This window comes from Sparus aurata, chromosome 16 (assembly GCF_900880675.1).
Source record: "Sparus aurata chromosome 16, fSpaAur1.1, whole genome shotgun sequence".
NCBI lineage: Eukaryota > Metazoa > Chordata > Actinopteri > Spariformes > Sparidae > Sparus > Sparus aurata.
Genome location: NC_044202.1, coordinates 28,028,152 through 28,033,598, shown reverse-complemented (window position 1 = coordinate 28,033,598; position 5,447 = coordinate 28,028,152). Strand labels below are relative to the sequence as shown.

The window sequence follows — 5,447 nt, the reverse complement described above, 5'->3', positions numbered from 1 at the left end:
ATTCTGCTTTTGCAGCAAGATGTTGGTTTGCCAGTGCTTCTGCCCAGCTACCTTCTATTTCCATGGCCACCCAGAGGAACAGCAGAGTTATACAAGGATGGCAGGGAAGAAAATTCCTTTGGCCATGTTGTGGGAGGTATAGAAAAAGAGATGGGAGGGGAGATGGAAGAGGATATGGAAATGGAAGATGTGATTGATGAGGAGTTGGATAAGGAGCCTCTGAAAGGTCCTGAGGGTACTGTGACAGTAATGACTGTTAGCAGCCTTAATAATGGAGACTGGCTAGCAGTAGTATACGATGGCCACTGGTGGCTAGCCAAGTCCATTGCTGTGGATACTGAGCAGCAAGATGTGAAGGTGGAGTTTCTACATCCCCATGGTCCAACAGCAAAGTATCAGCCTAAGCTTCTCACAAAGGATGTCTGTTTCTGCCCAGTTGAAGACATGATAGTGAAACTAATGGGAAATGCATCACCAGTCCAATTAAGAACAGGAGAGATCTACAGCATAGCCCCTGATGTGATGGACTTCATAGAGCATGAGCATGTCCGACTCCTGTTGCTCAAGGCATAAGCACAGGTTAGACAAAAATGAAATCTTAAGTAAGCTAATTGAAATGATTCTAAGCTACATTGTTGTTGAGGAATGTCCATTTAAGATCACACCCAGTATGAAATGGGCAGTGCAGGGCAATCACACACCCAACACACCCACCCACCCACACATGCACACACACACACGCACACACACGCATGCACATACGCACTATGGCGTTAAATCGATGTCAAAACAATTAGAGAGACACGCAGCAGCGCACGCACGCACGCATGATTATTTTGTTATGCGTGCGTGCGTTGTTACGTGCAGATTGTATTTCACGCATAACAAAAAGCTGCGTATGTATGAAGCAGCGTGTGCACGTCTGTCTGTCACTGTTTGACAAATGTTGTTAGGCGTTCACACGTACGTGCGGTCGCCGGCTCTGATGCTTCGCAGCCGGAAGTTGATCTGCAGCGCGCAGTAATAATCAACCAGGGGAGGCAACAGTAAGCCATACTTTGCCTGCCGGAAATTCAAAAAAAGAAGAAGAAGAAGATTTTTTTTTTTTAATTTAAACAAGAAGAAGAAGAAGAAGAAGACGGAGGATGAGAAAGGTGACTGGGATAATATTTACGTATAAATACATAGGTCATTTGTGTTGTGTAAGTTTAAAAGTAGAGTCTGGAGTATTGCTTGTTACAGTTTGTAAACAAAACATTGAAACTGGGCCCCTCCTGTCGGGCTCAACTGTGTAACGTTAGCCTCCTGCCCCTGACAGCAGCAGTTACCAGGACCACAAAGGTATGGAAATACAGTCCGAGAGAAGTGCTGGTGCCTCCGTCACCAACAGCGGGAGCCTCCGGTGTTATGTTGCCGTTGTGGTCAGCTGGAAAGACGGTGTTAGCGGCGGATGCTAACCCCTACCGCTAGCCAAAGTTAGCATCGAGTTAGATACATAGATAGATAGATAGATAGAATTACTTTAATGATCCCAGACTGGGAAATTATTTTGTTACAGCAGTAGTGGGTCAGCAAATAAAACACTTTGTACATAACATAAATAGAATCCAATATAAATTTATATATACAGTGCACAGTGTGCTATAAACAATAAACAATAATAATATACATAACAAAACAAAATATGCAAAATATACTATAACAATAATAATATATACAACAAAACAGCAGAGAGACCAGAGTTCTCAGTCAGGCAGAGGTGAGAGAGTTATTATATAAAGTGATGGATTGTGGCAGGAAAGATTTCCTGTATCTATTGCTACGACAGCGAAGCTGAAGCAGCCTTCCGGACAAGGTGCTCCGCTGTCTGACCAGTGTGAGTTGGAGAGGGTGGAGAGGATTATCCATGACGGATAACAGTTTTTTCAGTGTCCTCCTCTCCACCACAGCCTCCAGAGTGTCCTGTTTGCAGCCAATCACAGAGCCAGCCCTCCTGATCAGTTTGTTGAGTCTGTTGGTGTCGCTGGCTCCAATGCTGCTTCCCCAACAAACCACAGCAAAGAAAAGTACACTGGCCACCACAGACTGATAAAAGATCTCCAACATCTTGCTGCACACGTTGAAGGATCTAAGCTTCCTCAGGAAGTAAAGTCTGCTCATCCCCTCCTTGTAAACAGCTTCAGTGTTAGATCTCCAGTCCAGTCTGTGGTTGATGGTAACACCCAGGTACTTGTAATCCTCCACCGCCTCCACATCCCTTCCCAGAATGCACAGAGGTTGGAAAGCAGTCCACTCCACAAAGTTGTCTACCAGTGCCCTGTACTCCTCCTCCTGTCCCTCACTTATACACCCAACAACAGCCGAGTCGTCAGAAAACTTTTGCAGGTGACACGACCCGGTGTTGTACTGAAAGTCAGTGGTGTATAAGGTGAACAGGAAAGGAGACAGTACAGTCCCCTGTGGAGCTCCTGTATCACTAACCACCGCATCAGACAGAACACTGCCCATACGGACATACTGTGGCCTGCCTGTCAGGTAGTCAGTAATCCAGGAGATCATTGTGTCGTCTACACCCATCACCCGCAGCTTCTCCCCCAGTTGCAGTGGCTGAATGGTGTTAAAAGCACTAGAGAAATCAAAGAATGTGATTCTCACAGTGCCTCCTCCACCATCCAGGTGCGAATGGGCTCGTTGCTGCAGGTAGATGACAGCGTCATCAACTCCCAAGTGGGGCTGGTAAGCAAATTGCAGAGGGTCTAGCAGGGCTCTCACCTGCGGCCTCAGGTTGGCCAAAACCAGTCTCTCCAGCACCTTCATGACGTAAGATGTGAGGGCCACTGGTCGATAGTCATTGAGGTCTGATGGTGTTGACTTCTTTGGAACAGGAACCAGGCAGGAAGTCTTCCAAAGCACCGGTATTCTCTCCTGACCCAGGCTCGGGTTGTAGAGGTGTTGTAGGACAGGAGACAGCTGGCTGGCGCATGTCTTCAGGATCCTGGGGCTGATACCGTCAGGGCCTGCAGCCTTCTGCTGGTGGAGTCTCTCCAGCTGTCTCCTAACCTGGCCTGGTGGTTAGCTCACCACCACAACACTCTACAGTCTAGGCTTTAGTTGTCAGTGACAGGAATCGGCCCGCGGCTCCAGCGCTTCACTCAGGCTATATTTCTTTTTCTTTGCCGTCCTGACTGCTGCTGCTGAGAGAGAGAGACGTGCGAGCACCATGGATGTATTGTTATAATAGATCCATGCCTAGCACTCAGCAGCATCAGAGACAGCTAGTGGGGCTAACGGGAGGGCTACACAAAGCCACCACCACACAGGACTAGAAGCCAGGTGATGATTAAGACGGGTTTCATTTTTAAAAGTCTAGCGTTTATTTTGGGCAAAAAACTCAAGACTCAACCTTTTAATAGGGTTCATAAAACTCATTCTGTGCCTTAGGCAAGATAATAAGGTATTAAGCACCAGAACTGCGCCCCCTGCTGTCGAAAAGAGCCTCCGCAGAGTGGGTTGATGCAGCAGGTGGAAAATTTATATTGTTAGTGCTGCTAATCAGTTAGCTCGTTAATGCTTATTAGTTGCTAATAGTAAGAACTCTCCTACATGTGCTTGTATTATTGTTGTATATTGGCTGTTGTTAATTAAGCTGAATGATTCATTCTTATTTCTATTGGTTGTTTACCATTCCTGGTACTGTATAGTTAACCATGTACCTGCTGTTCTGATAACTGCTTTTTATTCTCTGTTACAGAACCACACAACTTTCATATACCTTCCACACACACATACTCATCTGTCACACTCACACATCAACCATTCCTAATCAGCAATTGAGAAACTAAAAGGAACTAAAACTAAAAGGACTAAAAGGAACTAATTGTAACCCAGCGGCCATAAGTGATTCAGTCCAGTTTACCATACAGTCCTTAGAATAAATCTCCACAACACATTTGTAACATGTCTTACAACGAGAGAAGGCCACCAGATAACACAGTCACCAGTTAAACCCACCGGGGGATCATGACATTGTGGGAAGACTAGCTATCAGACTGCACATCAATTCTGAATCAGGTAAGCAGTATCTATGTGATCTTTGAACTCAAATCATGATTGTGAACTTTTAACATTATAGCTTAACAACAGATCCACTCAGACACATGTCACACTGGTGAAAAGCACCTGTAGAACTGAGTTTTGAGAGCTTAAAAAAATAGTGTTGCCTGTAACGTTGTGTCTGGTTTTCACCATTTTATAGACCTACACTAAGCTTGTCCTTTTTCATGTCAGGTGTATTGTTAATACAGGGCTAAACCAGGGTTTGACAAGAGTTGCCAGTGTCTGATTCTACACCCGAACACAGCAGAGTGGGCGGGGCCTGCAGACCGACCCAGTTACACCTGCAGTGAGCAGACAGAGGAAGAGGAGTGTGAGATCCACGGGGAAAGGAGCAGGAGAAAGAGAACAACAGCTGTCGCCAGTAGACGGGCATTGACTGTCGGACTAATTGAAATGTGAGTTTATACTCTGCCCTAGAGATGTAATGAGATCAAAATCTACAGTATTTGCCGTCATTTCATACCATACATGTTCACAATAATATTGAGACACTTTTGTTATCACGATATCGTGGTATTACCGATACGTTACATCCCTACTCTGCCTCCATTGTGCGAGTAGTGATCCCTGGTCGTGGAAAGTTATTGCGAATGTGTATAAAAGTACAGTGACTGAAGTCCTCCCCCCCTCCCCACATGACAGCGGAAGAGGCCGGCGCCCAAGGACGGTGTGACAGCAGTGGTGCCAATGACGAGAGTGATGTTGGCCCGAGGTGACGGTGAACAGTTGACACTCTGCCCCATCATGTGAGCAACGATCTTAGGACGTAAATGAAGTGGTGTGCATGTATTGGGTTTAAAAGTGCAGTGACTGCCATCTCGTTTCCCCCACAGCTCCCGAGTCTGCGCCCGGCAGAGGACAGTGTGCAAGTGGAAGACAGCGGTGGTCGTGGAGAATCGGTGTTACCAAGTCACCACAATAACGGACCCCTTCCCCCCAGACCCCATTCTATAATTTCTGTGAATAAATACTGTTTTAAATGCCCTTTACGGTCTCCAAGCACTTTCTTGGTTATTGAAACACATGTCATATACGTCAGCGTAGATGAGAGCCAAGTCAGAGACAAGAGAGACAATGAATGAAATCCCGCAAAATGATGTGTGGTCAATATGACCGCTTATGGCTGAAATAGGTAAAACAAATCATATTTTCTTTTCCTTTTCTGTAATTCATATAAAAAATATTCTCAATTAAAATACAGACACTTTTAGAAAAATGGTTAGAAGTCTGTAATGTTTACATTTTGTTATTTACATCACAGATTGATAACTTAAATGTGATAATGTTCAAAGTTATTATTATTATTATTATTGTTATTTCACAAACACACA

General features: G+C 45.1%; 1 long non-coding RNA gene across 1 annotated transcript; it reads left to right on the top strand.

Moving 5' to 3' along the window:
• The first annotated feature begins 4,336 nt into the window (after positions 1-4,336).
• LOC115566129 (uncharacterized) lies at positions 4,337-5,103 on the top strand. The gene is made up of 2 exons (XR_003980950.1): positions 4,337-4,511; positions 4,759-5,103. It is a non-coding gene; the product is annotated as an uncharacterized LOC115566129 (long non-coding RNA).
• The last annotated feature ends 344 nt before the right edge of the window (positions 5,104-5,447 follow it).